Here is a 19,385-nt window from a genome sequence, read left to right on the forward strand (position 1 = left end):
GATAAATAAAAAGTCAAAAGCAATATAAAATATAGCGTAACAGAAGTAAGTAGGAAATATCTTGGAAACTCTAATGTAATATGCACACAATGGACCACTAAAAGTACAAGCAGATAAAGGTGCAAAAGCAAAAAAGAAGGCTAATTTCTTTGTCAACACCACTTGGCTTCATCTATTCATTGAGATGGAAGATTGCCATAAAAAATAGTAAGAAAAATTACCTAATTACACAACCGTAACGTTTGAATTAATGAATAGAATTACAAGGTAAAACCCAATTTCTTCTTTTGTTAGATTCCTCTTTTCCAGACATCCATAAATTAGGTAGGGCCAACTGATTAACTGTCCATCGTTTATTTACCACAGTGGAGTTTTGGTGTCTTTGAAGGAATTTCCTACTTCCTTCTATTAAATTTGGATGAAAATACTAAACAAACTGATTATTTTATTTCCACTCTTTTTTTACTCTCTTGTTGACTTGAACTCATAGCCTTATGATTTGAAGCAGGGGCGGAGCTAGGTAGGGGCGGAGCTAGGCAGGGGCAAGAAGGTTCATCTGAAGCACTTTTAGCAAAAAATATTGTATATTTTTTATGCATATACAATAGATGTTGAATCCTCTTGATTTCTTTGTGTATTTACTTCTCTATATAATTGAAGCTCCTTAATAAAAATCATGATTCCGCCCGTGATTGAAAGTGAAGAATGCTTACCATCCCAACAACTTGATCTTTTCTTTAATAAGAAATAGTTGTTGAATTAATATATTTTACAATTTATACTTTACCAAAACATAATAAAAAATATTCAAGTAGGACCACGGAGTTTTTGAAGTCAAGTTGTGTGCTTAAAGAACATGGCCATGTGATTTACTTTTTCTTCTTTTTTTTCCCCAATAATTCTAATGACAGGTGGACTCTTTTTCTTTCTATTTTCTTTCATATTGTTATCACTACACAATTTGTGTTTACTTTTTTCAGATCAACATCCATGGCATCTTCTTCTTCTTACGCGAGTGATCCAAAATACTATCCTCGATGGAAGTACAATGTATTTCTAAGTTTTAGAGGTGTTGACACACGGAGAACATTTACGGGTCACTTGTATGAAGGTTTGAAAAAAGGGGAATATTCACCTTTCAAGATGATAAAAGGCTAGAGAATGGCGATTCCATCTCAAAAGAACTCTTGAAAGCTATAGAAGAGTCTCAAGTTGCCATAATCGTTTTCTCAAAGAATTATGCTACATCACTAAAAAAAAGCTAGAGCTTCGCTCGGTTGGCCTTCCTACGCTGACGAATGCCTCTTTTCTCTTCTTTGAAGTCTACAACAAACAAGTGGGAGACAGGATTCGAACCTACGTAGAAAAACTTCAACAGATTTACAGTCTGCCGCTTTTGACCACTCGGCCACTCTCCCCTCTCGGGTGCTTGAATGAACTAATGAAGATTATGGAATGCAAGGAGGAAGAAAATGGACAAATGGTCATTCCGGTCTTCTATGACGTGGATCGATCACATGTTCGATACCAAAGTGAGAGCTTTGAAGAAGCATTGCCAAACACGAATTGAGGTATAAGGATGATGCTGAAATGATGCAGAAGGTGCAAGGATGGAGAACTGCCCTAACTGTTGTCTGAAATCTAAAAGGATATGATATCCGTGACAGGTGAGTTGAAAACACATTGATTGAATCATAAATTTATTTATCATGAAGACTAGCTACACATACTAGCTAATACTCTACTATATAGAGCAAATCTGTATCTAAAAATGTGCCAGAATTTATGATTCTACTATAGAACAAATCCTACTTGTGCACACCCAAAATTGAAGGGCACAGATGCTAGCTGAAGTTAAGTTAAAGGGTATATTAATGTATTATGCCTTATTTCAATCGAGTGAATAATTTTTATGGTCATTGCAAGTATACTAAATTACTTGCTAAAGTCACTTATGTTGATTTTATATTTTATATCAATTTAGTTACTCAATGACATTGTTACACAGATAATTTATTGAGGAGTTTGATTTATGCGTACGTTCTGTTCCTTTTATCTTGATTATGCACTTACAATGTGAAGTACTTCTTGTTCTTACTTTTTGTAGGATTGAATCAGAATGTATTCGGGAACTTGTTGACGATGTTTCTTCAAAATTATGCAAGACTTCTTCATCTTATTTGCACGATATTGTGGGAATAGATACTCTTTTGGAGAAAGTAACATCCCTTCTAGAGATGGAAACTAATGATGTTCTGATGGTGGGGATCTGGGGAATGGGAGGAGTCGGTAAAACGACTATAGCAAGAGCTATTTTTGATAGACTCTCACCTCAATTTCAGGGTGCAAGTTTCCTTGCAGATGTAAAAGAAACTAACACAAATGAAATCCATTCTCTGCAAAATACCCTTCTCTCTGAGCTGTTAAGGAAAGACAAAAAATGTGAATAATAAGAAGGACAGCAAGGCTATGATAGCTCATAGACTTCGTTTTATGAGGTTTTAGTTGTGCTTGATGACATTAATCATCATGATCATTGGGAGTATTTAGCAGGGGATCTTTGTTGGTTTGACAATGGCAGTAGAATTATTGCAACAACTAGAAACAAACAAATTATAGGGAAGAATAATGTAGTGTATGAAGTGACTACACTTCGTGATGCTATTCGGTTGTTCAGTCAATATGCTTTCAAGGACAAAGCTCCAGATGAGCATATTAAGAAGCTGGCATTGGAGGTAGTAAGTCAAGCTAAAGGCCTTCCGTTAGCATTGAGATTGTGGGGTATTTTGTTACATAATGAAGATGCAACTATGTGGAGAGATGTTGTAGATATGATAAAGAGAGAATCTAGTCCATACATTGTTAAAACCCTCAAAATAAGTTTTGAAGGGTTGCCGGATAAAGAGAACCATATTTCTAGATATCGCATGCTTCAATTTAGAGGAAGGGGGAAATATAAGACCATAAAAATTCTTGAGAGCTATGATTTAGGCGCTCGCATCAGATTGCATGGTCTAATTGAAAAATCTCTTGTGTTCATCTCTAAATATAATACAATTCAAATGCATGACTTAGTTCAAGACATGGGTAGATATGTGGCGAAAATGCAAAAAGATTCCGGAAAACCTAGCAGACTATGGAACATTGAAGATTTTGAAGATGTGGTCAGCAATACTGTGAATAGGCTGAATACTGCAATATAATATTCAATTTTGAGTTTTCGTATATCAAAATTCATTTATCTTACGTTATCAAGTCATGAATTAGTCTAGTTGCCGCTTAATATGTTAAATCTAACTTTCATTATATTCTTTGGATTAGATTGAACAAATAACTCAAATAGTAATTTTTTAAGCTTAAATTACCCAATTATTTACTCTGAGGAACCTTTTGTTGATAAAAATTCTCGAATGGGAAAAATACAAGAAGGGCCAGAACAATACAATTTTATTGATTTGTCAAATGCCTTATTTTTCAAAAAAGTGTTTTCTCAAAAATTGCATGAGAGGATTAAGAAAGCAAATTTTGCAGGACATGTGAAGTTACAATTTGTGGTTTTTAGCAAGGGACCTGTCAGTGGAAGCAATATGGTGTAGTTATATTTAAAAACTATGATTTAGCAAAGAGGCAATGAAAATTATGAAAAAGCTTAGGATATTATGCATATGTGATGGGAACGAATTTTGTGGAATAACCTCCTCCTCCTCGTCTAACTCCAATTGCCATGACGGCTCCATTGAGTACATGTACAACGACTTGTGTTGGTTTATCTGGCATGAATATCTTTGGAAGTTATTACCAAAAAAATTTAAACCCAGAAGGCTTGTTCATCTTAATCTCCGGTGGAATTCGTTGCATCATTTATGGAATGAAACAAAGGTAATGTTCTATTTGAGATACTTTGTATATCGTCTTCTCCTAAAATTATGATTCTAATATGTTTATTTGGTTGATATAATGTTTATTGACTTTCCACTTCAAAATCAAGAACTTGTTTTATTTTTTATTTTCTTGAATTGGAATTCAGTTATGGTTATAAAAGGTAAATAGCAATATGTTAAAATTCATGAAATTAAGCGGATCAAATTGGGAGGGTCATAATACAATTCGATTTTTAGCCTTTTTGAGCCTAACTCATTTTAGTCCAAAGCAAATTTGGGCGGGTCATGACTCAATTTGATTTCTAATTCAACACATTTTAATCGCTTTAATTTCAGCCCAACCCACCCATTTAACGCCCCAACTAAAAACTCTTCTAAACTTAGCAAGTTTTATTAAACTAGTTTTGGAAATGTGTGTTGCACGTTTGACCTCTTATACTATATAAAGTTTAGGGAAAAGGCTCAAATATGCCATCAAAGTTTGAGAAGAGACTCATTTAGATTATCCATTAAAAGTTTGACTCATCTATGTCATTTCCATTTGAGAAAAAGTTCATTCATCTCATTATTTGTTAACTAAAAACAGTTTCGCTTTTGGCAAAATCATTTTTACATCTGGTCAATTATGATTCGATCACGCCATTAATTAAATTATTTTTTAAAAGGGAAAAGACTCAAATATGTCATCAAACTTTGAGAAAAGGCTCATCTAAGCATCAATTAAAAGCTTGACTCATCTATTCCATTTGAGTTAACAAATAATAATGACATGGATGAGCATTTTCTCAAATGAAAATGACATAGATTCAAACTTTTAACGGATGATATAAATGAAACTTTTCTCAAAGTTAAATATCATATTTGAGTCTTTTCTCTAAAATTTTTAAAGACCTAACTCTTGTTGACAATAAGGTAGTACCATTATTTTACTATGTCCTACCAAGTTCGTCCCTCGAATCCATGTAACTTACGAAATTTGTCAAGGATAAATTATATTAAATAGCTTTAGAAAAACTATTCATAAGTGGAAAGATCAAGCAACTATGATAGTTTTTGTAACAACTGCTTAAGTTGCTGCAACAATTAGGATAATTGTTGCATCAACTATGATAGTTGCTATGAAGATTGTTACATCAACTATCGTAGTTGCTGCAACAACTTCAACAGTTATTTGAATTTTCCCAACAACTTCAACAATTGATTGAGTTGTTGCAGCAATTGTCGAAATTCTTACAATAACTTTAGCATAGTTGTTGTGATAACTTCAACAATTGTTTAATTTTATGTCAGAAAGCGTGATTGTGGCGGAAAAGGAGGTGTTGATGTAGGTGGTGACAACGAAGAAGGAGGTGGTGGTTGTTGTGGCGGAGATGATGGAGGAGAAGGGGGTGGTATAACTGTGGTGATGGAGGAGGAAGAAGAGGAGAAAGTGATGGTGATGGTGGCGGAGGAGGAGGAGGAAGTTGTGGTGGTGGTGGTGTAGGAAGTAGTGGTGATGGAGGAAGAAAAGGAAGAAGTGGTGGTGGCAGAGGTGGTGGAGGAGTAAGAGGAGAAAGTGATGGTGATGGCAGCGACAACGACGGGAGAAGGGTGTTAAGAGTGGGTAAAAGTCCCACATTTGTTGAGGAATGAACGAGTGATCCCCTTATATGGGGTTGGGAAAACCTCCCTTGATGAGCTAGCTTTTAGGGTTGAGTTAGGCTCAGTGTCATATCTTTACATAGTATCAGAGTCAAGTCCATCTCTGTTTTGGCTCTCAGTCCACACTCCAGTCGGACCTAGGCGTGAAGTGGGAGGGGGGGAGGGTGTTGGAGTGGGTAAAAGTCTCACATTGATTGAGAAATGGACTGGTGGTCTACATATATCGACTTGGGCAAACCTCCACTCATGAATTAACTTTTGGGGTTGAGTTAGGCCCAGATGTCATATCTTTACAAAGGGGAGGGGATGATGTCGACAAAAGGATGGGGAAGATAGGATCTTTGTATAAATAATAAAACTTGAGGGTTTTAAATTAGTTTCATTAACACTAATCATAAGATTATCGCATCTACTCAATGATTAAGACTTGTGTCACTTTTTCTTAATTTTGAAACTCTTTTGTCACCCCTAATTATTTTCCTTGGTAATATGTTGTCTCGTGTTTGTATGACAGAATTAGTCACAGGCTAGTCTACCATATATATACTCTTATCACAATGCATTAATCTGATCACACTAACGTTATGGTAATATTGATGCCTCCTATAATTAGAAATAAAAAATTATTTAAAAAGATTATTCACACTCTTTCCCACATCAACAACCAGGAATAAATGAGAAAAGATAGTCAAGGTTTAAGAGTACAATTGCAATATTCAAATGTGCACCGAATAGAACATGCTAAATATTTTACCTTTTATTTATAACAAAAAAAACATAAGTTTTATATAGTTTCTGATCATATAATTTCCATATAAAGTAAAATAAACAATATCTAATATTCCTTGTTGAGTCATAATCTAAAAATGTGTGTTTACTACTTTACTCATTTTTCATCATTCTTTCCGTGTTTTGAATAGCAGCAACTGCCGTGTCTACGGAGTCTAGGTCTATGGGGCTCCAAAAGCCTGAAGATAACACCTGATTTCAGGGGATGCCAAATTTGGATCTAAGAGAATGTACGAGTCTTGAAGAGGTTCACCATTCCCTGGAGTATTGCGGAAAACTCATCCAGTTAATTAAATTTGAATGAGTGTATAAGCCTTAAGAGGTTTCCATATGTTAATGCAGAATCGCTGAATCTAAACTCATGCATCCTATAGAGATTACATTGTCATTCTCTGGGATAAGGGACCTGTCATCATTATCGGTCATTCATCTCCAAACTCATGCATCCTATAGAGCTAGATTTGAGTGGCATGAATAACATTGTATCTCTTCCAAGTAGCATTTGTAAGTTGAAAGGTTTGGTGAACCTATATGTGTGGAACTGCGCAAAACATGAAAGCTTGCCAGAAGAGATAGGTGATTTAGAAAATTTGGAAGAGCTTGATGCCAAAGATACTCTAATCTCATGACCTCCGTCTTCCATCGTCCGGTTGAACAAACTTAAAAATATTGACTTTTGAAAAGGAAGAATCAGAAGATGGAGTGTTCTTTGTGTTCCCTCAGGTGAATGAAGGGTTACGTTCATTGGAATATCTGGATCTCAGTTACTGCAATTTAATAGATGGAGGACTTCTGGAAGATATTGGATCCTTATCCTCCCTCTTTGAAAGAGTTGTATCTCAAGGGAAATACTTTTGAGCATTTGCCTCTAAGCTTAACTCAGCTTGGTTCTCTTCTTTTTCTTTTTTTTTTTAAACTAAAAGTCTTGGTTCTCTTCTATTCTTGGACTTATCATTAATTATATTCTAAAATTCACTCCTTCTATGAGCTACAAAGTCTTCTTCAAAACCAATATTTTTTTCTTCTGAATTCATTCGTTTGTTTTTCCTTTTTGTTTTATTTTCTTCGTTTCCCTATTGATAAAATGGCTGATGCATATCAACTTGTACTGAGCCATGATTAACCGTTGTGAGTTAAATGAAGTTAATTACTCTGCCATTTGGAAAAAGATTTCAGATACAACTTCTTTTGTCACAAGCTTCTACTTCTACATCAAACATTATTGATCATGCTCTAACTTTAGCTATATACTTCTTTCCGGTGCCATTTTCATATTTGTACCAAGTAAAATGTGGAGGTTCAATCTATATTCATTTGCTGCTATGCAAGCAGCCAGTATTCTGCTTTTCTGAGTACCGAGTTTCAGATTATGACTTTGTTAAATAATTTTGATGCTCTCTCAGATTGTTATATTAGCATAAATATTTGTTTAAACATGTAAGTATCTCTCTTATTATGGCAGGGAGGTTGGGAATACGATGAAACAATCAAAGACGCATCACAGGAAGCTGGAGTGAAGTTCAGGTTCGTCTTTCTCGTGATCTCTTTCAGTTCTCTTATGCTTCATTTGATGGAAAATGTGAATTAGGAATACAAGATCTTTTTATCTTACTTTCTTCTGTCTAGCTTGTTGACTTCGACCTTTACAAAAGTAATAAGTAGCACCTATATCTCGATTACTTATTATAAGTGGTTTTCACAAGTTTCACTCTTTTGGTACTTCGAGAACAACGCTGGTAGCTCCGCCTATGTAGCAGAAAAACTTGAGTCTTGGCCTGTGATAATGCAATAATCTGTTCTATTCAAGTCTACATATATAGTCAGTCTCACACGTTTATCCCAAACAATAGTGTATTCATCATATCTTTCACATAATCTACAAATTTTAAAAGCTTAGAAATAGATATTATGCAACATAAAAAATTTGGTGTAAAGAAAGAAGAAATTCTTACCAACCAAATATAATGAATCATCAAACTTCTCACATATAATCATAGTTATATTTTTTCATGCGATTATAATGCCATAAAATTTGAGAGAGGATAAAAATAAAAAACATAAATACAATTAAATGTGATAATACAATAGATGAAGAAGAAATCAAATAAAACAAGAAACTTTGAAATCAACAATTGATTTATCTCATATTGTTCATGTCTTAATTTATAGTTTACAAAACCAACTTTTTCCTTAATTCAATATGAGAAAATGAAAAGCTAAGAGTTTTAAAATTTAATTTTTAGAAATGAAGAGTTTTGAAACAATGATCTATTCATTATCATCTTTCTTAATGTCTTTCTCATTTAATTGAATTTAAAAGTTGATTCAACTTTTGACTTAACACCTTCTCACTTTTAGAATTTAGTATAATATATATGATATTATTTAATATTTAATTAATTAAATATTTTGTTTAATATTGAAATAAAATGGTAATCCAACATTGTATTTTGGAGTTTCCCACTTTTAATAATACTAGATTCACCTCACGTGTGTTTTGCACGTGTATGATTAGTTTGAGATTCATATAACTCTGGAGTAGCATCCATACGTCTTTTCCAATGTTTGTTATTAGTGCCACCAAGATCTTGGCGTCGAAGCTTCAGGCAATCTGTAAGTTTCTAATTGATCTTGAATCATCATTTGTGACTCAGATTTATGCCATCAAGAAATGCAGGCTACATTTCAATAGTACTAAGTCACTTGTATCCTAATTATCACTAAATATGTTTACACGATTGTAGCATTTTCTTCCAAAGTTGCATGGTGATTGCTGGAACTCTACAGTTAATTCAGTAGTGGGTGAAACTATGAATTTTTTATGTCAATAGCATTCAGAATGAGCATGTTGGACCTAAGTCGTAACCAAATCTTCAAGTGGTTTGAGTAGTATTAGTTGGTTGTTGCATTGGCATGGTAACACCCCGAAAATTTCTAAATTAAGACACAAATCATTCTATAACACCTCACAACTCTACTCTTAAAATTTGAGTCGTTCGTGTAACACCTCAAACTTCAAAAAGGACTAAAGAGAGGTAATAGGCAAGTCCATGAACCCAAAATGGACCATGGACCCTTCACGAAATCCTAGACGGTCCGTTTAGGGGTCCGTACATGTCACCCACCACTTTTTAAGTTTTGACTCAACTTCAAATGACCATATCTCTTAGCACAAATTGAATCAGGAAGCCCATGACCTATTAAATTAGAGGTCTTTGAGTCCTCTTTCCAACGCAACCAAGTCTGCCTCATTTCAAGTTTGGAGTAAAAAGTTGTGCCCGTTTTAGTGAAGCCCTGTCGGGCAGGTGTCACGAACCAGACCGTCATGAGTGATACCAACACTAACCCTCCGGTGGGAGAACCAAAACTACATCCCAACTAATCAACTTAACCACAGTACTACACATTTAAAGCTACAGAAACATGTTTAAATAACTATATAATTAATACGGAAATACCCCTAGAACCTGAAAGTCATTGTACTAAAACTCTACTAACGACAAGTTTAAGAACAAGGGGTACAACCCCGAAACTAACAAACACCTTAAACAAATAGTCTGAGTCCGAAAAGAGTGGACATAAACAAGATAGATCCATGGCAGCTTGAAAGAACTGGCTCATCCTTGAATCCGGTCACGCTCAAAAGTCACCTAGCTGAGGTCTATCAATAGCCGCCTGAAGATGCCCTATACTCAACAAAGAACAAGTAAGTGCAGTATCAGTACACAACCACAGTGTACTGGTAGGATCACATGACTATCCCGATAAGTGCAACATAAGCAAGTAATTACAACATCATAAACAGGCATATACCGAACATATACAATTTCAGATATCTTATCAGAAAACATGTTCAATTCCACCTTATCAATAGCAGGTAGATACGAAAATATCAATCACAAGTCAATGGTCCTCTCATGGAACCCACACCCAAACTATTAGTGTACCGGTACGCGGTACCTGATCCAATATTTATGTTGGAACGTGGCAACCGATCCCATATTTATGCCGGAATGTGGCAACCGATCCAAGTTTGTGTGTCAGAATGCAACACCCGATCCATTCAACAAGCCACAATCACAATCACAATCACAAGTATATTCTCAAATCATACAATCAAGTCATGATTCATGACATTCATCATTCATCTATCCTCATTTACAATTAGTGAGATCAATAATGCAACATTCACATACATACATGTATTATAATAATGCAAGAACAAACATACATCACATAACATGAAATCACAACCGTCACCTACCTTGAATCCAAGTTTGAATCCCCTAAGGTACTTGAATCTTCCCTTTCCGAATTTTTTCCGTCTTGTTCTAGGTCTACAACAATTAATATACGCAAGGATCAACAATCAAATGTCTAATTATACGGATTATAACAAACCCAATAATCCAAGACCAAACCCATGATCCCAATATCCCAAATTAGGGTTTTTCCACCATAATTCTCAGATCAAAGCCTTTCCCCAACAATAATTACCCAAGAAACTAAGTTCTACGGATCGAAAAGTGGAATTGGGGAGTGAAAACCTTACCTTTAGCCTCAAGAATGGTGGAAAACGTTCAAAAAAACACCTAGGATCATCCCTTAGCTCTCAAAGTCGAAAAGTGCAGAATAAAACATTTTTGGGGTTTATTTTCGACTTTAAGTCACGTCTGTCCCGCTATGGCGGCCCCGCCTTGGCGGGAAATCCCGCCTCATCGGCTTGTACAGAAATAGTGAGCAGTTTTAAGAATTTCAAAACCCCCTTTTCAGAACACACCTTCATCCCACGACACTCAGAAAATACCTGCTCGCGCTAAGATCATTTTCGGGAGTTTCACTCGCCCGAATTCAATTTCGTAAAGTCGTACGGGTTCCTTAACGTCTTAGCTATCTACTCATAAGATCAAATTCACAATTGGACCTCCCATTTGTTACCATATTTCCCTAGACCTCACTGACTCCGATTTCGTCCAAATCTAGACTAGGCTAGGAAATCTGAAGTTACTACGAAAAGGTTTTCTGGCCCCAATTCTTTCCCCATTGGCTTTTTCCTAATGACGGAATTAAGACGTTACAATAGATACCAATTTACACATCACTCGTTCCCGAGGGATCAACTAGGAAAGACTGGCTAAAGTCAGGGTAGAGTAGTACTTGAATCGCTGAACAACTGGGGATACTTGACTCGCATGTCCTTAGCTTCCGGATATTGCGATCAAGAATTTCAACCGGTTCTTCCTCATACAGAAGGTCTTGTTTAACCAATCTGAGTCTCACTTTATGATATAATCTTCATCCCCAAACCAACCAATTGAATACCTACACATCCTTTTATACAATTCCTCAATGAAGTCATCACAATATTCGAGTGATAATTTCTTGCTGTATGCACACTTAACTAACAATAAAGCTATTCCCAATAACCATGATAAAATCCTAAATTAATACTCGCTACATTAGAAGTGAATTTGAACCCACTAACATACACTCATAATACCCAAACAATCATAGTTCTTATCAACATCTCCTTTTCACAACATAAATTTTCATGAGCTTAAGTTATAAAATTTTGATCTTTAGACATCAGATACTCATCGAGGGATATGTCCAAGCATACCAACCCTCCAACAACACTATCGAAATGCTAGATTTAGTAATTATGATTGTAGATTACCCTTAAGAACAGTAGAATTGGACCCAATGATCCCCACATTCAACCACACACAATCGATACATTACCTCGACAACTAGATGAATATTAAGATTGTCGGACAACCAAAATTACGCATGGTAGCTCTTCTATGAATTCTCATAAGCAAGGTGGTACATGTAGAACTACTGAAATACTTTAACAACTCCAAGACAACACCACATATGTCCTCTAAATTAACCAAATCTTCTCAAATCATCCCACTCAACCAAGAGAACATCGCAGGATCGGTACACATGATCCACCACTAGGGATCCATCCACAAAAGTGAAAACACGTGTGAGCTTAGCTAGTGCATCATAGTCAAAACCATGTACAAAATGAAATAGATGGTCACATAAGAATTTATCGAATAACACTAAAGGTTTTCCTCTGAAGAGTCGATATCAACCATTTCCACTCAATTGACTCCACCTACTCTTCCCATCATTCCACTGAAGCCCATGCTCTCAATATTAACAACCATCATGAACACTCCGACCATTTACCTTACTCTCAACCAATACTTTTTAAATGAAAACCTTTCTTAGCTACTTTAACAATCAAAAGTAATAAACTTTACGTCTCAAACCAAGTGTAAATCCTTTCAAAGGTTCAATACCTGATACAATTGATCATTTCTCACCTTGCAAGTTCATACCTTGACAAAATATATCACCACGAATGTAGACATTACAATGAAAAATTTGAATTATAAATTCAATTGTATAACACAATTCCCTTATCTATCAACAATAGCTTATACCTTGAGGATTCTTATGAATTCATGGATCTTCACTTATCATTGATCGCATCTCCATTGATCTTATAATATCTTTTGCTAACAATTCAATCGTACTCATTACTAAACTCAAAACAAAACAAAGCACTTATCATCTCACTCGAGCTAATGTCTGTTCACTCATTTCTCAAGTCTTTTTCAATAGTTTTTAACCAATCAGATGGACTTGTGACACTATTACCATAGCCACAACAAAACGAATGAAATCACACGTCTTTGAACCTAATTATCTACTCCTCAGAAGATACCTTTTTAGCCTTTGCAATCAAATAAAATATTCTTTCTCTCGCCTCTCTTTAAATGTTGTACTACATCCCACTATTTTTCCTTCATTATGACTCTAACTCTTTTAAATTCTATTCGAGTGGTGTCGCACCATCTCTTAAAACTTTCCATACAACCACGTTACTCACCAAACATTAGAAAACCACAACCTTAGATACTTACAAGTCATAATTACTATACACAATTTACTTAACCAACAATCTTATTATATAGTTGCATTCCACCACAATCCATCACGCACTCTTACCACTAGTACGCTCGGTCATCCCTGGCTATCACTACAAGTCAACCTTTTTATTGAAATGACACCTCAAACTCAGGTATACCCATCAAATTCAAAAGGACTAACCCAATTTTTATATGCACTTTCTTACTAAAATACTTCAATTCCCTTCACCCAAGTATACTCATTGAAACTTTCTTTATCCATAAGCTTGTCATTCCGGTATCAATCCACTCCTTTAAATTCAAACACTACATGAATAGACTCAATAAAGGGAGACTCAACCTCAACATCCCGAATATGAGCCAAATAAGCCAAACAACCCTGTCCCACCAGTTTCCTACCCACACGAAAGATACGACCTTAGCTGACTTAGGCTTGTACCCCCTTTCCACTATAACCTTTCCTTACCCGAGATCTTTAGAGTTACCGACTTAGTATTACCATTAAGCACAACATAATAGGGGGACAACCAAGTCATGCCTAAGATTATATCAAGTCAGTCATATCCAGCATAACCAAATCAACCCAAGTCTGAAAATCCATAAACATAACAGGACAAACATGATATATAAGGGTGACTATGACTGACTCTTCAACTGGGGTAGAAACATCGATGAGGGCATCAAGTATATCACAAATCATATCAAATTCATAGGCAAATTGCACGGACACATAAGAATAAGTAAAACCTAGATCAAACAACACATTTAGCCTTCCAGTCACCAACAATAATAGTACTTATGATCACTGCATCAGACCCTCAGCCTCGGTTTTGCCCGGGAAGGCATAAAACTGAGCCCTGTCATCTTGAAGGGCAACCTCCTCTCCTGGTTGCACTACTCTTCTACTTGCATTACTATTTCCCCGGCCTTCACGGCCTCACTGATTTCCTCCTCATATGCCCAGGTTCTCCACAATTTTAACACATGTAATAACTTAACCCAGTAAATATCGTTGCTATTGGAGCAGTTGTATCCTGACCCTCCTTGATATACAATCAATCCATGAAATCATAGTATAGTTTCTAACCTCAATTGGCATAACTTATTTTCATCATTCATTAAACAACCCATACATGTTATGACAACAATACTAAATGCATCTTCCCAAGTAATGGTGTTCATTATCTAACCGTCCTTTACCAAAACTTCTTAAATGTTGTCACCTATAAACTGGAATCTGCAAATCTGACCTTAATCCCTTCACAAGCGACGGTAGTAGCTAGCGAGCCCCATAAAACTCCTAATTTCAATCACAGAACTAGGTCGGACCTAGTTCGTGACTGCTTCAATCCTTTGAGGATCTACCATTACCCTCTCCCTTGAAACTACATGCCTCAAAAAGGCAACCGAAGTTAACCAAAACTCACACTTAGAAAATTTAGCATACTATTTTTGTCTCCCAAGGATACTCAAAACTATACGAAGATGGTCAACATGTTCTTCCTCACTCTTAGAATAAACGAAAATGCCATCAATAGATACTATAACGAATGAATTAAGAAATGGTTTGAACACACCATTCATCAAACTCACGAAAGCTACATATGCATTTGTCAACCCAAACGACATAACTAGAAACTCATAGTGCCCATGGCGGGTCCTAAATGCCGTTTTTGGTATATCTTCAGGCCTAATCCTTAACTGATGATAGCCAGACTTTAGATCAATCTTAGAGAAAACTGATGCACCCTGCAACTGGTCAAAAGATCATCTATCTGAGGCAGTGGATACTTGTTCCGAATGATGACCCTATTCAACTGTCGATAATATATACACATCCTCTCTTGCTAGTGATGGTGTTACCATTTTTGTTGCTCTAGTTCGGACCATAGAGTGAAAAGAGGAAAGATACCAATTTGTATAACCCAAATACCAATTGGATTCAAGTCATAGCACGAAGGAGTAGAAAGAAGTGATTTTTTCCTAAAGTCCTATAAAATCTCGTAGAAAAGTACGGACGTCTTCGTACCGTTCCGCAAGACTCTACTAAACTCATTTTGGTACAATGAGATCAACGAACCTAGGGCTCTGATACCAACTTTGTTCACGACCCAGACTGTCGTGAGTGACATCCACACTAACCCTCCGAGGAGAACCAAAACTACAGCCCAACTAATCAACTTAACCAAAGTACTACATATTTAAAGCTACATAAGTAGGTTTAAATAACTATATAATTAATACAGAAATACCCCTAGAACCTGAAAGTAATTGTACCAAAACTCTACTAACGACAAGTCTAAGAACAAAGGGTACAACTCCGAAACTAACAAACACCTTAAACAAATAGTCTGAGTCCGAAAAGAGTAGACTTAAACAACATAGATCCATGGCATCCTGAAAGAATTGGCTCACCCTTGAATTCGGTCACGCTCAAAAGTCACCTAGCTAAGGTCTATCAATAGCCGCCTGAAGATGCACTGTACTCAACAAAGAACAAGCAAATGCAGTATCAATACATAACCATAGTGTACTGGTAGGATCACACGGCTATCCTAAGAAGTGCAGCCTAAACAAGTAATTACAATATCATAAACAAGCATATACCGAACATATACAATATCAGTCATCTTATCAAGAAACATGTTCAATTCCACCTTATCAATAGCAGGTAGATACGAAAATATCAATCACAAGTCAATGGTCCTCTCATGGAACCCACACCCAAACTGTTAGTATACCAGTACGTGGTACCCGATCCAATGTATATGTCAAAACGTGGCAACCGATCCCATATTTATGACGGAACGTGGAAACCGATCCCATATTTATGCCAGAACGTGGCAACCGATCCAAGTTAATGTGTCGGAATGCAACACCCAATCCATTCAACAAGCCACAATCGCAATCACAGGTATATTCTCAAATCATACAATCAAGTCACGATTCATGACATTCATCATTCATCTATCCTTATTTACAATTAGTGAGATCAATAATTCAACATTCGCATATATACATGTACTATAATGAAGCAAGAACAAACATACATCACACAACATGAAATCACAACCATCACTTACCTTGAATCCAAGCTTGAATCCCTTAAGGCACTTGAATCTTCCCTTTTCGGATTCTTTATGCTTGTTCTAGGTCTACAACAATTAATATACGCAAGGATCAACAATCAAAGGTCTAATTATCCGGATTATAACAAACCTAATAACCTAAGACCAAACCCATGATCCCAATATACCAAATTAGGGCTTTTTCCACCATAATTCTCAGATCAACACCTTCCCCCAACAATAATTACCCAAGAAACTAAGTTCTACTGATCGAAAAGCGGAATCGAGGAGTGAAAACCTTACCTTTAGCCTCAAGAATGGTGGAAAATATTCAAGAAAACTCCTGGGGTCGTCCCTTAGCTCTCAAAGTCGAAAAGTGCAGAATAAAACATTTTTGGGGTTTATTTTCGGCTTTAAGTCGCGTATGTCCTGCTATGGCGGCCTAAGTCCCGCCACAGCGGCCTCGCCCTGGCGGGAAATTCCCGCCTCAGCGGCTTGCATGGAAATAGTGAGCAATTTTAAGAATTTCAAAACCCCCTTTTCACAACACACCTTCATTCCACGACACTCAGAAATACCCGCTCGCATTAATATCATTTTCGGGAGTTCCAGTCGCCCAAATTCAATTTCGTAAAGTCATACGGGTTCCTTAACGTCTTAGATATCTACTCATAAGATCAAATTCACAATTGGACCTCCCATTTTCTACCATATTTCCCTAGACCTCACTGACTCCGATTTTGTCCAAATCTGGACTAGGCTAGGAAGTCTCAAGTTACTACGAAAAGGTTTTCTGTCCCCAATTCTTTCCCCACTGGCTTTTCCTAACGACGGAATCAGGTCGTTACTACAAGTGAAGTTTCACGACCGGCTATAAGGCCTGTGATGTGTTTCACGGACCGTGAAGCCTTAGACGGTCGGTGAAACCTCCCTTTTAAGGCCCCTTGACAATTTAAAAGGTGGGGTCTTTTTGGTCTTTCATCTATGCGTTTGGTACTTAAATCACGTCATTTTAACCCTTAGTCTAAGTCTAAACCACAACGTTTTAGACCTAATTAAGGGCTTATAAAGTGTTAATCAATTCTTTTACGTTCATTAACACTTCAAGACATTAGAGCAATGTTCCAAGAGTAGAAAAACCAGGGTTTCAAGCATTCTTCGAGTTTCATTGATTTCGCCAAGAACTTTGTTCTTCTTAGGTATGTAAGATTATCATAGTGTTGGACTAGTTCGTCCTCACGCCCTACATCTACTTTCAATTCAGTTAAAAAGTAATCTAGGGTTCTATCCTTACATTTTAGTATTCTTGAGATGAGTTGATTTTGACTTCTTGAGTTCCTGGTTCTTTTGGAAATTCTATTCCTAATTATTGAATTGTTATATGTTATGCATTAAGATTCTTGAGTTGGTTCGTTCATGTCTATATTTCAGCATGGACCGTATGAATTGAGTATTCTTGAGATGAGTAGTATCGTTGAGTTATGAGTTCTTGAGTTCTGAGTATTGAGTTTTCTATATTATTATTGAGATCCTTAAGCTTATTTGTTCATACTTATATTTTAGCATGAACCTTATTCTTGAGTATTCACTGAATTATTATAGAGAATCTTTTAAACAAAATGTTATTGGTTAAACTGGATTTTGAGGAACTAAAGTGGAGTTTGAGAAAGAGTATAAGGGAACTAAGTATTTCCCAAATGTTCCATTCTATTCATGAAGAAAATAGTAGACCTTTTTTTTTTGAGAAAAGTTAAAAGAGTTTTCAGAAAGATTATGTACAGAGCAAATACTTCTTAAAGAGGCTTTTTCTGAGTAATTATCTCAACTCAGAGAAAGTATTTTTACTTTGAACAAAGAGAACATTATTTTATAAATGAGCAATGAGTTTCAAAGATATTTCAGAGCAATTACCTCTTTTAAGAGGTTAGTTTGAGCAATTATCTCAAACCAGAGAAAGAGCAATGTTTTTATACATTTGAGCAAGAGTATATATATTATTGGGAGTAATATTGAGCATCGATACGGGGGAGAGTTCAGACAACTCACAACCCCCATAAACCATGTCTTGCCAACATGGGTACATGATCATACTTTTTAGATATATTCTTAGTGACTTTGAGCAGATCTTAGTGGATCTACTTAGTTGAGGTGTCCTATATCCCGGCACAATATAAGACAGTTCTGGCAGAGATGGTTGTCGGTTAGAGAATCTCCCAATAGTGTTAAAGTGTAATTTTATATATCACTTATTATATTGAGTTTCAGAGATGAGTAAGTATTTTTATAAAGTTTAAATGATTTCATTCCTTTAATCCTTTACATTCAGTTGAGTTTATGTTAGTTGAGGTGTCCTATATTTCGGCACGATGTATGACAGTTCTGGCAGCGTGGACAAGCCGTTGTATCATCACGTAGCTCATAGTGATGGTTGTCGGTTAGAGAATCTTCTAATAAAGTTAAAGTGTATTTTTTTATGTCAATTATGTTGAGTTTCAAAGATGAGTAAGTATTTTTTTTAAAGTTTAAATGATTCATTCCTTTAACCCTTTACATTCAGTTGAGTTTATGTCTTATATGTTGCAGTCCTTTCATTCAGTTATTTTCACTTCGGCTATATTACATACTCTTACATTCAAATGTACTGATGTCATTTGCCCTGCATCCTTTTATGATGCAGATACATGTGTCCTGGATCATCAATAGGCACTTCGTTGAGATCACTCTACACTCCATTTAGCTTTTGGTGAGACTCATTGTATTCCAGAGAACTTCACATTTACTTCCAGTTTAGTAATTTTGAGATGTCGTAGGTCTTGTCTCGACATCCCTCTTTAGTAGTAGATGTTTCATAAAAAAAAAGAGTCGAGGAGTTTCTCTGTACTTTCTTTCCTTTAAATATGTTTTGCAAACTATTATAATTATTGCAATGAATACTTTCAGATATTCGAGATGAGTTTTATTTTGAGAACAAATTCTATTTTAAGACTATTTTTTCTTTGAGTTAGTTTTCCGCTTGTAGTCATCCAGGATGAGGGTTCGCTTGGGGACCAACAATGGTT

The 19,385-nt window shown here is 35.9% G+C and overlaps 1 long non-coding RNA gene across 1 annotated transcript; it reads left to right on the forward strand.

Moving 5' to 3' along the window:
- Positions 1 to 923: 923 nt before the first annotated feature.
- Positions 924 to 7,209, forward strand: LOC102605515 (uncharacterized). The gene is made up of 4 exons (XR_368868.2): positions 924 to 1,667; positions 2,108 to 3,176; positions 3,532 to 3,879; positions 6,446 to 7,209. It is a non-coding gene; the product is annotated as an uncharacterized lncRNA (long non-coding RNA).
- The last annotated feature ends 12,176 nt before the right edge of the window (positions 7,210 to 19,385 follow it).

The sequence above is a fragment of the Solanum tuberosum genome, unplaced genomic scaffold (assembly GCF_000226075.1).
Source record: "Solanum tuberosum cultivar DM 1-3 516 R44 unplaced genomic scaffold, SolTub_3.0 scf00625, whole genome shotgun sequence".
Lineage (NCBI taxonomy): Eukaryota > Viridiplantae > Streptophyta > Magnoliopsida > Solanales > Solanaceae > Solanum > Solanum tuberosum.